The sequence below is a fragment of the Lathyrus oleraceus genome, chromosome 1 (assembly GCF_024323335.1).
Source record: "Lathyrus oleraceus cultivar Zhongwan6 chromosome 1, CAAS_Psat_ZW6_1.0, whole genome shotgun sequence".
NCBI classification, from domain to species: Eukaryota; Viridiplantae; Streptophyta; class Magnoliopsida; order Fabales; family Fabaceae; genus Lathyrus; species Lathyrus oleraceus.
In genome coordinates this window covers 203,090,710-203,109,703 of record NC_066579.1, presented here as the reverse complement: position 1 = coordinate 203,109,703, position 18,994 = coordinate 203,090,710, and positions in this window count along the sequence as shown.

Genomic DNA, 18,994 nt, shown 5'->3' with positions numbered 1-18,994 from the left:
TTCTTTGATACTGTCAAAATCTTTCTGGAAATCTTCGGTCCAATCACAAGACTGATATTTCCAAAGGAGCTTGAATATAGGCCCACATATGGAAGTCATGTGTGAAATGGATCTTGAAATATAATTCAAGCGGCCGAGAAAACCTCTGACTTGCTTCTCAGTTTTGGGCGTAAACATCTCTTGTATTGCTTTGACCTTGGCAGAATCAACTTCAATACCCTTCTCACTAACAATAAAGCCCAACAACTTACCAGAACGAACACCAAATGTACACTTATTGGGATTCAAGTGGAGTTTATACTTCCTCAAACGCTGGAATAGCTTCAAAAAATGCTCAACATGTTCCTCTTCGTCAATAGACTTAGCAATCATATCATCAACATAGACTTCAATCTCTTTATGCATCATATCATGAAAAAGAGTAGTCATTTCTCTTTGGTAAGTTGCACCAGCATTCTTTAAACTGAAAGGCATCACTCTATAACAGAATGTTCCCCAGGGTGTAATGAATGTGGTCTTCTCCCACTGCGGATACTCAGCAGTAACAAGGAAACCGACATCAATCTGCTTTTGCACTTCTTCTTTGATCTTCACTGCCATATTAGGTTGAGTTCTCCTCAACTTCTGCTTGACTGGAGAGCATTCTGGCTTCAACGGTTGTCTATGCTCCACAATCTCAGAATCCAATCCAGGCATGTCTTGATAGGACCAAGCAATCACATCTAAATACTCTCGGGGAATATCAACCAACCCCTTCTTAACATCAGGACACAATCGAGATCCAATCTTGACTTCCTTCACATCATCCTCGGAACCCAAGTTGACTAACTCAATTTTCTCATCAATTGGCTGAATGGCGTTTTCCTCGTGCTCAACAAAACAAGATAATTCATCAGATACCTCTTCATCACTTTCCTCCTCAGCCTCGAACACAGGGAATTCAAATTTTGGAGAAAGAGTAGGATCATTGTATTCAATGGGTTTAGAAACCAACCTGCATAATGATTTGATATTTTTATTTTAGAGAAGTGAATTGTGACCAAATATTATGCAGATGGACAATTATATTATTTATTCATGTTTTTTGTAATTACCATTTTCAGAATAAAGCAAAAAGCAAAAATAAAACATCATATATATGGATGAATAGAATTATATTTTATTGATGATAAAATTTGAAAAATGCCCAAACAATGTTCACTTCTCACTTAGGCATAGGAGAAGGATTTTCAAAAACAAATAAAAGAAATTACTTAGATCGATGCATAATAACAGGAATATCAACAGCAGTCCAATTGTCGCAAGCTTTTCCATGCGTCACAAAATTGGTGCAATCTTCATCTTAATCACCCTCTATCACAGAAGCTAAGTGTTGTTCATTACCATGAATGAACCCTCTGCTACGGAAACTGGGTTGCACATCTTCAACTTTGACCACTGATAAACCTCGTTGGAAACCCTAACCGACTCTGCTCTTGTTGCCGCAGACTTCTACCATTCGTCCCCATTGATCAAACAGACCATCTTCAACAATCCTTTGTGCATCTTCATATGAGGACATGGGTTCCCCAACTCTCTTTTCCTTAGCAATAGATAGAGCTTGGAACGGAGTTCTAATCTCATCCTCAGCTTCCACGTAAGAGAAAGATGACAGGTGGCTCACCAGCAACGCTTTCTCCCCCACCAACAATAACAAGCTTCCCACTCTTGACAAATTTCAGCTTTTGATGCAACGTTAAAGTAATGGCTCCTGCCTCATGAATCCATGGCCTTCCTAACAAACAACTATAGGCCGAGTGGATATCCATTACTTGAAAAGTAATTTAGAAGTCACTCAGACCTATCTTCACAGGAAGGTCCACCTCACCAATTACGGTCTTGCGAGAACCATCAAAAGCTTTGACGATTATGCCACTATATCTCATAGGAGCTCCTTGGTATGACAACCTCGACAGAGTTGACTTCGGAAGTACGTTTAATAAAGAACCGGTGCCAACCAACACATTTGACAGAGCATCATCCTTGCAATTCATCAAGATGTGCAGAGCCAAGTTATGATTTCTACCCTTCTCGGAGAGTACTTCATCACAGAAACTAAGATTGTTGCAGGAAGTGATGTTAGCAACAATATGATCAAATTAATCCATATTAACATCATGTTCCACATAAGCTTTCTCTAGAACTTTCTACGGTGCTTCTCTGTGCGCTTCTGAGTTCATAAGCAGAGACAACACTAAAATCTTGGAGGGGGTTTGGAGCAGTTGCTCCAGCACATTAAACTCACTCTTCTTTATCAATTTGAGCACCTCATCATCGTCGTCATGCTTCAAACCACTGAATTCACCAGACTGGCACTTTGGAGCATTAACAGAATCTACCACTGGCACATCAACTTTCTTACTAACAGATATATCCTCCACATTCTTAGGGAACACCGGCCCAAAGACACGACCACTGCAGGTCACCTTAGTAACATCATCCATGCTCACAATAGAACTGGTCGTAGGCAAAGGAACCTCTTGACCATTCTCTAGCATGGTAGCATTGTACTGATATGGGGCAGCTTTATCGGATGCATACGGGACGGGACCCGCTAACCGTATAACTAACGGCGATACCGATATGTTACTGACACTGTTATTGTTGTTGTTGTCGTACTGGATTACTACTCTTTCAGGAGTTTTGAAAATGGGAACAATAACATTCACATCGTCATCTACATGACGGGACTGGATAATCTGAATCATACCTTCATCCATCAACCTTTAGATGTCTCTCTTCACAACCATACAACCTCTAGGATTGACACTACAAATAGCACAACCATCACGGTCATGCTCACAATCGCTTACCAAACAAATATCCTTGTGCATCGTCACCAAGGACCTTCTAATGAAGCGTACATCAAATACTTTGAACTCCCCAGGACAGCTGTCCACCATATTAACAGATGAATTTCCATGGGCGGGCAGTGCGTTGGCTTAGATGTTTGGCCTGCGGTCCTTAAAGGACACCATTCCACTCTTAACCAGCTTTTGGACTTCATACTTTAGGGGGTAGTGATTCTCAATATCATGACCGGGTGCTCCTTGGTGAAAGCCACAACGGGGTTCCGGTTTGTACCACCGTGGAAGTGGTTCAGGGATTTTAGGTGGGTTTGTCGGTTGCAAAAGGTTCTTGAGAACCAATGATGGATACAATTCTGCGTATGTCATAGGAATAGGGTCGAAAGAGACCTTCTTTCTCTCAAAGTTTTCTTGTTGTTGATGATTATTTTTATTGTTGTTGTTGTAGGTGTTTATTCATTGCAGTGGCGGTTGTTGATGTTGTTGTTGTTGAATTGGTGTTGACTGATTGTTAGAAAATATTGGGATTACATATGATACTTGATGATGGTGTTGACATGGTGGTTGACTTCTTCTTACATGAGGCTTCCTCTACCTCCCAACAGACAATGTATTAGCTTCACTTTCCTTCTTCTTACCCAAACTATTACCATACCTCTTGTTGGACAATGCTTCCTTCTTAGATAATCGTCCCTCTCAGACACCTTCTTCTAGCCTCATCCCCATGTTTACCATCTCGGTAAAATCACTGGGGGAACTGGCAATCATCCGCTCATAGTAAAATGAGCTCAGGGTCTTGAGGAAGATCTTGGTCATCTCCTTATCTTCTAAAGGAGGGGTAATCTGAGCAGCAAGCTCTCTCCATCTTTGAGCATACTCCTTGAACGTCTACTTATCCTTCTGAGACAATGACCTGAATTTGTCCCTATCTGGCGCCATGTATATGTTATACTTGTACTGTTTCACAAATGCTTCACCCAAATTATTGAATGTGCGGATGCTCACACTATCCAAGCCCATGTACCATCTGAACACGGCACCGGTCAGACTGTCTTGAAAATAATGGATCAATAACTGATCATTATCAATTTGAGTAGACATCTTTCTGGAGTATATCACAAGATGACTGAGCGGACAGGTATCCCCCTTGTACTTTTCAAAGTCAGGCACTTTGAACTTCACCGGGATTTTCACATTTGGAACCAAACAAAGTTCCGCATCACTCTTACTAAACAGATCTTTACCCCTCAAAGTTTTCAACTCCTTTTGCAGCTCAAGGAATTTATCTTTCATTTTATCCATTTTCTCATAAACATCCAGACCCTCAGACGGCTCGGAATGACAGATGGTGTCTTCAATGCGGGATAGAGTATGCACAACTGGTGGCGGCACACACATGACCAGGCTAGATGCCGACATGGAAGCAAAGGTAGGTGTGAAACCTTTAAGTACAAAGATGGGTGGCATTCCCCACGGGAATCCGGCAGGCATGTTAGACGCAGAATGAGCAGTAGTAGCAGGAATGGTAGAGGTAGACACCTCTGAAATAACAGTCCTCTGAGGAGGAGGAGTTACAGGCGTTGGAGAAGATTGGCTTTGAGCAGCTAACACTTACTTCATCATGGCAGTCAGGCGGGCGATCTCGTCCTTCAAATCTTTGTTCTCTTGCTCTAGATGCTCCATAATCTTTGAGTGATTGGCACGGGTATTGTATCGGTGAGTCAGCTTGGAAGAAGCATAGAAGAAATACCAATAAGACATCTGGCGAAAGAGAAACCTGTTATGCAAATGATGCATGAAATGAAATGCTTGATTGTTTTTATTTTCAAGGAACTTACTATATTATTTGCAAATCAACAATTGCAACAAATTGACATGACCATAAAAATCTCTTTTATTTATAATAATTGGAAGGATTACACTGAGTACAATTTCAGAAACCAAAATAAAAAACACAAGAGAAAAGGAGACTAGTCATCCTAAGGATCCCTAATAATAATGTCAGAAGATCTGGCCGCAGGCGCGTACTTCCTTCGAATGCACCGAATCTCAGTCTCAAAAGAAGCATTCATTTGAGTCTTCTCGAGGACAAGCTGATCAACAATCTTCTTCTAAGCGACAGAAGGCTGAGGCATACTAGAGGAAGATGAAACCTCTGGTTCTCTCTGTCTTTTCGTTACTCAGTCTTCAAGTAGCTCAATAAGTGCATCTTTCTCCTTAGACTCAAGCTACAATTCTTCATGCTTTCTGCTCAAAGCATGGAAACTCTCTTCCCACATATCCTTCTCTTGCTTCATCTTGGCGAGTGTGTCTTCCAACTCTTCTACATCTTGGTTAGGGAGAGTTAATGGCTCAACCACAACCATAGACATAGGTCTTTCACAAGCATACGACATCTTCAATTCCAAAGCTCTCTTCTTCACCTAAAGAGTGTAAGCTTCCAAAGCTACACAATTGCGTGGTCCAAGCTCGGATCTTCCTTTCCTATGCACGTTATGCCAAGCATGCACAATCTTCTGCTTCAAATGTTGGGGATCTTTACCCTCTTTATAGAAAATACCTTCTAACAAAGTGTTATTAGGTTTGTCTCTCAAGGGGAACCCAAGTTGACGATGAGCCAAAGCAGGGCTGCAGTTGATTCCTCCTTGTGTACCAATGAGAGGTACATTAGAGAATTCACAAAAATAATCAATAATCTCCAAGCTACCCAATGAAGCATCATACCAAACTATATCATCATTAGTGAGAGACATAAGTCTCTAACACCACCTTAGACATTGTTTGTTCTCCATAAAAGTAGGCGTCTGAGGCAAGTGCAAAATAAACCACTTGTACAGAAGAGGAATGCAACAAACAATAGTTCCACCACCTTTAGAATTCCTTAGATCCAAAGAGAAGTACATATCACCAAACAAAGTAGGCACATGATTCCCAATCAAGAAAATTCTAATGGCGTTAACATCAACAAAACTATCAATGTTAGGGAACAAAGCTAAACCATAGATAAGCAACACAAAGATAGCTTCAAAAGCATCCATACTACCGGCTTGAGCAAAGGCAGTAGCTTCCTTGATGAGGAACTCAAAAGTCAATCTAAACAATCCCCCTTTCTTCACCCAAATGAGCCTCAATCTCAGACTTCTTTTGATGAAGAGCTTCAGCTATAAGATGAGATCTGAGAATCTCTTCCAATCCACTAACTTGCACTTTTTTAGAAACAGGTATCCCCAGAAAATGGGCATACTCCTCCAACATAGGCACAAGCTGATAATCAGCAAAAGTGAAGCAACGGAAGAGAGGATCGTAGAACTGAACCAACACACTCAGAAGTCCTTCAACCACATCAGCAGACAAGATAGACAGAAGCTTCCCATGATGTTGTTTGAAGTCCAAGGGATCTAATACAAAGGATTCTAGCTTCCTTAACTCTTTCAAGTCGGGACATCTGAAACTGTACTTCTTAGTGTTCCTTCGTCCATAATCCATGGTCTGAAAATATTTGCAAATAAGACCTCAGTTCCTTGAAATTTTCGTGTGATGAATGTTATGATGCGCATGAATGCATGAATGCAACAATCACAAATAAGGGATCACACACAAGGCAAACAAACAAAGTTCAAGGGATGAATCAAGTCATTGTCAAGATCAATCATCCATTTTGGTGGATTATGGTTTTCACCTTATCAACACCCAAGTTCCATTGATATTGACAAGACTTGATTGGATCAACCAAGAATCAAGGGTTTGTTGTGAGTCACGAGCATGGAGTCTGGGTAAGAACCATCCCAAAGGAGTGAACTAAGGATAAAAACATGTAGATCATTGTCGTAACCTGAAAAATACAGTGCGAAAAAAAAAACAACCGGCGAAAGAAAAAGACAGAAGAGTCGCCACCGTGCGTTATTCATCCCAAAGGAGGGAAAGGAAACGCTCGAAGTAAACCTGAAAAAGGAAAGGACAAGACGAGGTCTCGCAACCAAATCTTGGGTTCGGGAGTCGGTTATGCGAAGGGAAGGTATTAGCACCCCTACGCATCCGTAGTACTCTACGGGATCCACTTTTGTATTTTTTGTCTAAAGGGTGTGGGTTTATCTTGTGCTGTTTGCCAAAAAAAGGGTTAAATGAAAATGACTCGCGCGGATGTCGCATCCACTACATACGTATCTCATCTGAATATGAGAATCAGAGTCTTCGTAGCTCGGCTGACCTATGGGTTGGGGGATGTGTGCTCGCTAAGACATCGCGTCTTATGCCTACGTATCTCATCTGGCCTGAGAATCAGAGCAAAACGTAGTTCGGCTAACTACGGGGTTATGGATTGGGTTTTGGACGAACGACGTTACTACGCAATCTACCGGATGCTCGACCTTTGGAGACTTACTCGCCTGTAGTAGAAGGAGTTAGCGTGTTGCTTTGGGTTTTAGGGTTTGGGATGCTCGAGGGAAAAAGGGCAGTCCTTGACGAAGGAACCGCGCTACCTGCAAGGATATGAATACAAAACACAAAACATGTATCTCAAAGTAAAATGCCACCAAGGGGCTCAAACGTTGCCTCCTATCGAGGTCTTCCAGCTAGGAAAGCAGTAAAATGCGGGAAAAATGTAAAAGTACCACGCGGATAAAGATCCGAAGTAACAGCAATTAGAGGAATGGGAAACCCTGAGATCCTTCCAAGCTAATGCCATCAAAGAAAAGTGAGTCAGTACAGGTAATCGGAATGAACCTCCAGGGGTTATCCCACAAATAAAGTGGGAAACCACGCAAGTTATCCCTGCAAAAGTCATGTGAGCCCTCACAAAAATTCAACAAAAGGGTTAGTGAAACACCATAAGCATTTTTTTCATGATCAACAGTATGGTTTCAAAAAAACTCAAACCCTGTGGCATACATTTCAGAAATTAAACGGTTAAACATTCAAGGCATTGTTTATACATTCATATACATATTAAACCCATGGGCAAAGGTAATGGGAATAATGGCAAACCTGATTGGAGAGCTTGATTGAAATTGAGTTGCACCCGTGAGGTTTACAAAACAATCTTCAGGGTTTATGTGAGGCAGAGGTGATTCTGTGTAGTTGAGTTCCCTTCGGGGTTTGGAGGCTGCTCTGAACTCCGTTAGGTCTTCTCTCACTATCTTTTTCCTCAGGGTTTTGTTCCATGGAAACCTCAGAGTATTTTGCTTCTCCTCAAAATCCCCCTTTGTTCTGTGTTCTCTCAAGTGAAGCCTTGGTATTTATAGACTGAATTTCATGGTTTTGTGGACTCAAATGAGAGAGACCCAAGTCCAAATTTTTTTATTATATTTTATTTATTTAATTAATCAATTAATTAATTAATTAATTAAATTTTTTTTTTTTCGTTTTTTTTTTTTTTGGATCTAATTCTGATTGACATGATGAAATGCAATATGAAATGCTAAATGAATGCATGAATGAGGAGGGCAAATTTTGGGGTGTTACAATCATGTTCTAAAAAGTTCCCATAGTCGTAATTCCATCTATCAGATATTACATGTTAGGATGACTGACTCATCAACCCATAATATTCTCAAGAGAAACCCGTCTGAGTGTAGTATCGTGTAACAACTATTATCAAGTCTACACATGAACAGTCTCCGCACTACGTCCTAAATAGGCTAATAGAAGTTAAATGTTCTATGACCCTCAGCTTCTCGGACCCCAAATCAGAGATAGTAATGCCTAGCCACAAATAACTTGTGTGACATTCATAACTCCAAAAGGGTCTCCACTGAGTAGATGGGTCTCAAGCCAACTTGTTAAGGACTATTCCACACAATTCGAACATGACTATACCATCCTCCTATCTTAATTGCACTTAAGTTCAGGTTAGAACTTATCTCACCACTCAGAGATCACCAAGCACAACAAGCAAATTATATCATACAAACAAATATACATACATCAAATATACAATTATATACACACAAAAAAGTAGGCTAAACCCACTGGAGACTACTCCCCAGCAGAGTCGCCGCTTAATTTCTGTAGCGGTAAATTCCTGACCATCAAGCTATGGATAAGCTAGACGTCAACAAAACCAAAGTCGCCACCGCCCTTTTATTGTTTCCAAGGGAAAATGGAAAAGTGCGAACAAAACCCAAAAATAAGAAGTTTTCAAATCAAAACTAATAAAATTCCAGAGATTACAGGTAAGGGGGTTGGTTACACAGAGGGAAGGTGTTAGCATCCAAAGTGTCATAGGTACTCCTAGGGAGCCCTTTTTTGTGTGCTATGTGTTATTGTACAAAATGATATTTGCAATAAAATAGAGTGGAGGTATGAGAAAAGAATCCATTAATTATATTTTTATGTTTGACAAGACCTTCGGACTTGTGCCTACGTACCAACAGAAAAATGAGGGATCAAAACCTCGTAGTTCATGGTATCAATTTCAAAATGAGTGTATTTCTTTTAACAAAGATTTAAGTTTAACAAAGGCACAAAAGGCCTAAAATGATTTGAATGAGTGTTATTTCTTTTTGGCTTTTGAAATTTTAAGTCAAGTATAGTTAAGTTTGTTTACAAGTTTGATTAAGAAAAGGAGTTTGAAAATGCAATGGCATAAGGCCAAAGTTTCTAATTTGCAATATGGTCTAAGTTCAGAAAATAAACACAAGCAAAGAAGATTTTTAAAGGAGGGAGAGATTTGAAATTAAATAAGTGGGTAGGATATGAAGAGACCAATCCTAAGCACAAATTTAAAAGTTAAGAGTTAAAAAGATCTGACCAATGAGCTGCAATCCAATAGACAAGAATGTCATATAGAAACCCAAATTTCCCTTGGACTTTAGAGTCAAGCAACATCAATGCACAAATAGCAAGGTGAAAAGCAAGGCATCAAATAAAGATAGCCACATCCAAGCTTAGCAACTCCATGATCTTCTTCAAAATTTCCCATGCATCAGATGACTTCAAAGATGGCATTAGGCACAGGTTCAAAATGACATCTTCACTATGATCATATAGCAGATGAACTCAAATGGATCTTCAATATTGTATCAGATGAATGTTCACTTCACAAGCACTTGGACTCATGAAAGTTGGCATTGGCCAAGTCCTTTGCATAGGGAGTGTTGCCTAAATTCTAAGTCCAATAGTCTCAGATCAAACCAACAGTCCACACAAGATGTTTTTTTTAGGGTTTTTGTTCTTATTATGTACTTTAAAGTCAAAAGACTATACAAGCAAACAAGTATATACAAACACAATATATCAAAAATTATGGCTCAAGTGGGCAAAGTGAAAATGACATTAAGTAAACAAATTGAATGGTATGGAAAATGGCAAATGAATAAAGCTTAAAAGTTAAAGTGCATAAAAGTAAATAACTTGAAATTAAATGTTAGTTGTTAGTTGATTAGAAGTTAGTATTGCCTTTACTTTTTTTTCTTTTAGTCATTCTTTGGAGATCACTCAACCCACTTATCACAAGCATGGATCGTTGAACCAAGACATCTTCCAAAGGAAAGAAAAAATGCAAAGTTTCCATACGATACCATGAAAGAGGATAGACTTACAATCTCACTTACTAGAATGATATGCCTTTTGTGTCACAAATTTAGCGCTATGTTAAGCAACCATAATTGGACTTATGTTAGTCACAACTATTTGAGGCCGAGCAATAGAATTTTTATGTTAATGCATGTTAGAGACACAATATAATGGACTATTCTCATGAAACATACCACACACAAAAAGAATATGCAAAGTGGTGGACCTAATCTCATCCATACTCATGTTGATTTTCCAATAAACTAGCCTTAGGATATAGAGATATCATAGGTCCATGACATGAATGAAAAAAGAAGGGGAATGCGATGAAGAGGGAGGGGGAATGGATCAAACACAAATTCGTCAAATGAGGACTTTTACCAAATTAAGATCATCCATTCATTTTGGGAGATGGAATGTACATTCCATCAATCCCCTAAATCCAATGATCTTAACCTAACAAAGTCAAATCAACCTTGACCAAGGCCCAACAATACAAGTCAAACTCAACAAGTAAATTAAAATGGCTCTACACAATTTATTTTGGTATTTAAACAATTAAAAATAATTAAAATATGCATTAAATTAAATAATGGTTGGTCAATTTCCTAAAACCTCATTAAAACACCAAAGAAATGGCTATGAGATTTATCATAGGTCAAACAAGGTCAAAGGACCTTTGAGAAAAAAATTCATAATTTTTGGAAACTTAAAAGTATTTTTAAACAATTAAAAATATTCACAAAATCAATTAAATCATGAAAAATATTAATAATGATCCGAAAAATAATTTTAATTCAAAAAATGAAAGAGGAATTTATTTAAATGTTTTTGGTGAAACTCTCATACTTTTTGGATCAATATTAAAATTAATATGAATTAATGAAAATAACACAAATAAAATTAAAATTGGAAAATCAGAAAAAACGTGGACCACTTGATCTCCCTCATTAATTGAGGTGGAAGATCAAGTTGATCAAAATGCGCGTTCCACCAAGGACTTTAGTCAGCGCGCCACAAACAAGGTATTCAAAACCAACCCTCGTGATTAGATTAATTCAAAAAGATCACGTGGTTCTGGACCATGCCAACTCACCACCGGAGCAAAACTCCGGTCACCTTCTTAGGTGAGCCTCGCCGGACTGGTCCACTCATCACCATCACTAAAATAAAAAAGAAGGACATGATTTGAAAGTAAAAATGGTACTGATCACGAATATGGCCTAAATTCATCCTAACTCCAAGTATATTGAGAGATACATGGAGTTGAAATTTGAGGTACATGATCTGAGTTGCTTTGGTTTGACCTCAAAGCAACTCAACCTTCTTGCCTACATTAGTAGGACTTCAGACAACCAAGGAACCAAGAGAATTATGGAGAATTGAGTGTGACTCGAAGAGATGAAAAATTCTGGAAAATACCTTCAATGTAATGCAAATTTCGATTGCTCTTGCCTTAATTCTTTCTTGATCTCACTCAGGAAGCTTGCAGAAGTAAATTAGAATCAACCAAAGGCTTTGGATCCCTGGAGTTTTGAATCTCAAAACAGTGAGATTCAAACTCAATTTTTAAAGAAAATTCTCAGGTTTCTCCTTTTAAATGGAAGGGTTTGGGGTATTGGAGTAAAGTTGGCGCGAAGGGGTCCCTACTTCTGATGCCAAAGGCCTTTATTTATAGTTGTAGCTCATGTTATTTGCACCTTCAAATTAAACTTCCAAATTTGGCAATGGACGATGCATGCTTGCACGGGCGTGTACATGCCCATGAAGTCACTCTCTTAGATCCATAATCAAGTGAGAAGGAGTATGAAAGCAACTTGGAATGCAAGACAATTGTGTATGGTTGTTTGAAGTTTTGATTTTGCCAAATGATGATGCCATGTTCAAGCCATGAACAAACCATCCAAAACTTGTCCAAAATGAATTAAATTGGACTTTTTTGAAAGGCTAGATCAAGAGGAACAACTCTTATGTTGAACACTTTTCCATTTGAAACTTGTATCATGGTGAATTTTGAGGTGGAAGTTTGGAAAATTTAACATATAAAAAATATTTCTAAGTGTCAAGCCATATGTTCACTTATTCCACCTTGGCTAACTTTGTGTGTGGGCTTCAAATGAGAAACGTATCTTCATCAAAGTTGTATCTATTTCAAAGACCTCCAAAATGGTAACAAATTTAACCTCATTTGGATTTAAAATGAATGATGTATGCATTTTTAAAGTTGAGGAAAATCACTAGTTCAATGGCATTGGTCCAAAATGACCTATAATGTATCCTCATATCACATGCTCATAAAAGTTGAATTAGATCTTCATACAAACATCAAAGTTAAAGTAGACACCTTTAATTTGATTGTGCAACTTGGAAATCTTTCATCTCATAAAAATTGAGCAAGTTATGGCCTTGGGAAGTTGACCTCCAAATTAGGGTTTAGACAAAATGACCTATAATCGTTCACCATAAACAATGACTTTACATGCAAAACTAGCTCTAGACCTAAACATGAAAGTTGTTTGGAATGTCATTTAGAGTAACCTTTCTCTTAGAGTCAGTTTCATATGATAAAAAGTGTAGGAGATAGGGTCTAGGGGACCCCAGTTTTGATCAGATGAATTCCTCTAGTCAACAACCATTAACCAACTTGCTAGCTTGTAATTATCTTGACTTTTAGGACTCATGGGAGACCAAATATGCATAAGATGGTGAAATTTGAGGTGTCCCTTGAAATATTTGATCAAATGTTGAAGCAGTTTGGTGAAGAAATCACGTAAGATACCTAGATGAACTAGAGTTTCCAAGGCAAACCAATTCAAACTTTTGATGATTTGATGATAAAAACTAACATATGAAGCTCATGGGGTCTCATATATGATGTCTAAATCCATATTGGACCATTCTTTGATTGTTCTCTTAGCAAAGAGGGTCTTAAACCCTAGATGTGAGCTTGATAGATCAAAGGTTATCATGTGCCTTACCTATAAAATTGTTGGATAAATGCAAAGACATATTTTGGTATTTTGGTTAGTAAATGATAAAATACAAAGTATGATACAATCAAATGGTGCTTGGTGACCTCTCCTAATACAAACCCAATGAATGAGGGGTAAGGAGGATGCCAAGGTATGATCCCAATGTTAATGCATATGATGAGATAGAATGAGGGATCTAAGGGTCAAATTTGGGGTCTTATAGTATCGATGCAAAGAAAAGGGTAACATTTCATGCCAATATTTGTAAGTTTTCACCATCTTTTGCAGGATTTTCTTAATATTTTTATTTGCAGCTTCAACAGCTCCATTCATCTTCGGATGATACGGAGAAGAGTTGTGATGTTCAATCTTGAACGTCTCACATAACTTTTTCATAATTTTGTTGTTCAGATTTGTCTCGTTATTTGTGATGATTCTTCTTGGAACTCCATAGTGACAGATAATCTGGTTCTCAATGAAGCGGGAAACCACTTGTTTCATCACGTTGGCGTAGGAAGCAGCTTCTACCCATTTGGTGAAGTAGTCAATTGTAACCAAGATGAAATGGTGACCATTGGAAGATTTGGGCTCAATTTCCCCAATCATGTCAATGCCCCATATTGAGAAAGGCCTAGGTGATGATAAAACATTCAACAGTGTCGGAGGCATGTGCACCTTGTCAGCATAGATTTGACATTTATGACATTTTCTGGCATTGTTGAAACAATCAGACTCCATGGTCAACTAGTAATAACCATCTCTCAAGATATTTCTAGACATGGCATGTCCATTGGCGTGAGTTCCAAATGATCCTTCATGAATCTCTTTGATCAAAAGGTTTGCTTCTTGTCTGTTCAGGCATCTGAGCAGAACCATGTCATAGTTTCTTTTATATAGCACCTTGTTGCTAAGGAAGAATTTGGATGCCACCTCCTCAGACTCTTCTTATCTATGGTTGTTGCATTCACTGGGTATTCTTGATTTTGCAAGTAATTCTTAATATCATAGAACCACGGTTTCTCGTCAGTTTCTTCTTCAACCAATAGACAATAGGCTAGCGTAGTTTTCCGCTCAATTGTGATGAGTGGTGCCTCATTGAGAAATCTGACTTGGAACATAGAGGCTAACATAGCCAAAGCATCTGCTATATGATTTTCTGCTCTCGGAAAATGATGGAAGGGGATTTCGTCAAAGTACTTTATTAATTCTACAATGTAGGCACAATATGGGATTAACTTCTCATCACGGGTTTCCCATTCACCTCTTACTTGGTAGATCACCAAGGCTGAGTCTTCATACACTTCAACGATCTTGATTCGGGTGTCAATTGCAGCTTCAATACCCAAGATACATGCTTCATACTCTGCAATGTTGTTGGTACATTCAAAACACAATCTTCATATGAAAGGAGTATACCCATCATTGGGATTCATCAATGCAATTGGAGGAACCATCAAACATCATCTTCCAGTAGGAACCTGGCTCGGGACCTTCACATGGGCTTGGAGTTGCATAATCTTTCACCAACATAATGTTTTCATCTGGGAAATCAAACTTAAATGGCTCATATTCTTCAACAGTCTGATTAGTGAGGTAGTCAGATGAAACACTTCCTTTGATAGATTTCTGGGTTACTTACTAGATGTCATATTCAGATAACAACGTGTGCCAATGAGCAAGTCTTCCAGTCAGAGCATACTTCTCCAAGATATACTTTATTGGATCCATTTTGGAGATCAACAAAGTAGTGTGACAAATCATATATTGCCTAAGACGTCTGGCAGTCCATGCTAAAGCACAATAAGTTTTCTCTAAAAGTGAATATTTGCTTTCACAATCAGTAAACTCATTGCTCAAGTAGTAAATGGCATGTTCTTTCTTTCTAGTTTCATCATGTTGACCTAGTACGCAACCCATGGATCCTTCAAGCACAATCAAATACATGAAGAGAGGCTTCCATGGAATGGGTGGAATCAAGATAGCAGGTTCTTAAATATAACCTTTAATCTTCTCAAAATCTTTCTAACAATCAGAATTCCATTCAATTTCTTGATCCTTTCAAAGCAATTTTAATATAGGCTCACATGTAGCAGTCATGTTGGAAATAAACCTAGAAATGTAGTTCAATCTTCCAAGAAAACCTCTAAATTTATTTTCAGTTTATCGAGATGGCATTTCTTGTATCACTCTAACCTTGTATGGATCTACTTCAATTCCTCGTTGACTAACAATGAAACCAAGTAACTTCCCTGATCGTACCCCAAATGTACACTTAGTTGGATTCAGACGTAGTCTGAATTTTCTTAGGATCTCAAATAGTTTCAACAATTGGTCCAAATGATCCTTCTCACTCTGTGGTTTGGCAATCATATCGTTCACGTATACCTCAATCTCCTTATGCATCATCTCATGAAAGAGGGTGACCATCACCCTTTGATAGGTTGCCCCTACGTTCTTGAGACTAAAAGGCATAACCTTGTAGAAGTAAGTTCCCCATGGTTTGATAAAGGTGGTATTTTCCATGTCATCAGGATCCATTTTGATCTGATTATAACCTGAAAACCCATCCATGAAGGAGAAAACAACAAACCTAGTAGTGCTATCAACCAAGGTGTCAATATGTGGGGGAGTCCAATTGTCCTACGGACTAGCTTTGCTCAAATCCCTATAGTCCACACACATTCTGACCTTGCCATCCTTTTTAGGTACTGGCACAATGTTAGCTACCCATTGAGGGTACTTTGCAACTGCGAGGAAGCCAATATTAAACTATCTTTTAACCTCTTCTCAAATCTTCAAAGCCATGCATGGTCTTGTTCTTCGGAGTTTCTGTTTTACTGGAGGACAATCTGGTCGGAGGGGCAATTTGTGAACAACAATGATTGTGTCTAAACCAGACATATCTTGATACGACCATGTGAACGCATCCACATATTCTTGTAGAAGCTTGACCAATATTTCTTTGACGTCTGCCTCAAGTGTTGTACCAATATTGACCTCTTTCTTCGCTTCCTTGGTGCCAAGGTTTATTTTCTCTAATTTCTCTTGATATGGTTGGAGATATGTGTACTCGTACTCAACCAATCTTGCCAGTTCTTCAGGAACATCACAATCTTTATCACCCTCTTCTTCAGCTTGGTAGATGGGCGAATCAAAGTTAGGAGTGAAAGTAGAGTCATTGGATTCAACAGGGTGTTCTTTTATTCTGCATGTTCAAATGATTTGCTTTTATTAAAAGTGAAAAAACAAAGCAATGCAAGAGGAAAATGCTTTTTATTTTAGTGGTTTTGAGAGATTGCCATTTTCCTTTAAAAGTGAAAGAGAAAGAGCAGTAAATGAACAAACAGGAATTTAACAAAACGCCTTCATTGATATAATCTTGAAAATGCAAAGGTAGCCCTACAAAATAGTCTAATAGCTTTGAGCATAGCTATGGAATTTTGAAAACAACAAAGAAAAACAACAAATTACTTTGACAAAAGAAACATCTCTGGGATTTCAATCGCCTTCCAATTGTTCAAAGCCACATCACACTAGTACACCAGGTTGCTCAAATCTTCATCTTCAAGATCTTCATCAATAACATTGACTTGATATCCAACATTGACAAACACTTCTTGGATAGTCTTCGGACGTCCTTTGATGGAGGTTGATGCTCCCTTCTTGGCATTAGTTGGTTTGTAACCCAAACCATAACGGTTCAACTTTATTTTAACGTCAATAAGATCTCCCAAACCTTCAGGACTTCCTTCCTCAATGGTTGATCTTACTTCATTCCATGATGAAAAAGATGGAATACCCTTCCCCTTTGGTTCTTCGACTTCCATAAGGACAATGTTGGATATTTCAAGAGCTTGGAAAGAAGTTTCCAAAGCATTCTCATCAGCCTCAATGTAACTGAATGAAGAGAGGTGGCTTACCATAAGATCTTCCTCACCGGACACAATCACCAACTTATCATCAATAACAATTTTCATTTTTTGGTCCAAGGTGAAAGTCACTGCCCCAGCGGCATGAATCCACGACCTTCCAAACAAACAACTATAATTTAGATTGATGTCCATAACCTGAAAAGTAATTTCAAACACATGCGTACCAATTAAGATTGGCAGCTCCACTTCCCCTATGAAGGTCCTCCTTGATCCATCAAATGCCTTGACAATTAATGCGCTTGGCCTCATCTCAGCCCCTTGATATGCCAACTTAGCGAGCGTCTTCTTAGGTAAAACATTCAGAGAGGAGCCAGTGTCCACTAGGTAAAACTTAGCGATCCCCTTAACTCTTGCTAGGGTATCTTCTTGGCATTTCATAGATATGTGAAAAGCACGATTGTGGTCTTGGCCATCCTTCGGTAAATCTTCTCAACTAAAGCTGAGATTGTTGCATGCTGTAATGTTGGTAATGATCCCATCAAATTGATCAATAGTAATGTCATGAGTGACATGAGCCTGAGCTAACAATTTCTGCAAGGCACTCCTATGAGCTGGAAACTCATGAGAAGAGACATAATGGATATCTTTAAAGGAGTTTGATACAACTGATCAATAATATTGTAATCACTTTTCTTGATAATCCTCAGAAATTTAGTGTCTTCATCATTTGGGATCACCATTTTTCCTTTGTCGGTAACAGTGGTGGTGGTTTCTTTTTATAGAATTGGCGTAGCCAAGTTGAACTGAAGGGTATAAATGTGACCACTGCGGGTCATTCTGCTAACCCCTTCTATATCAGTGCTTGCAATCTTTATACCTTCTTTCTGACCTACTTCCTTGGACCTTTGGATAAACACAATCGTATCATACTTCCAAGGAACTGCTTTAGTACTTAAAAGGAAAAGGACTAGGCCTTTGGTCAAACACTGGATTAGGAATATTGAAGACTGGTTCAACTTATTCTAGAATGTTGAAAATTGGCTGAAGAACAGTAGAATCCGGAATGTTGAATATTGGCTCTGGCATGTTGAAGATTGGTGTTGTAGTACTTGACTCAGGTAGATTGAACATGGGTTCAATCACTGCTACGTCATCCTTTTCCATACGACTGGGTACTTGCAACACACCTTGGTTAATCAATTCTTGAATATCCTTTCGGACTATTTCATATCCTTTAGGACCAATAGTACATTCTTCACAACTCTTGTGGAAATTATTCAACAGACTTGCCTCCACTAACTTTTCATGAAAATCTCTTAGCAGAGTCTTAATTTTGGTTGCATCAAGAATCAGACTTTCATCAGGCTCATCATCAATAACATTCACAGACCCATGAGCGGGCAAAGGATTATTTTTTACATTCGGACCAGTATCCTCAAATGAAAGAATCTTTTTCTCAATCAATTCCCTCACAATATGCTTTAAGGCATAACAGCCTTCCAAATCATACCTTGGGATGCCTTCATGGATCGGACAATGTGCATTGGGATTGTAATATGGTGGGAGAGGATGTGGTGGAGGTCCCAAAGGTCTTGGAACACCTACCCCTTTCTTCAACAATGACAGATATAATTTAGTGTAAGACATATGAGCCTGAGGAATCGGAGGTTTTCCATCTTATCTTCTATTTTGAAATGAAGTATTTTGGCTCGAAGCTGGAGTCCTTTATTAATAAGCTGGAGCGTTGGGCGCTTGTTGATAAGTTGGAGCGTTAGGCGCTATTTGAAAGATC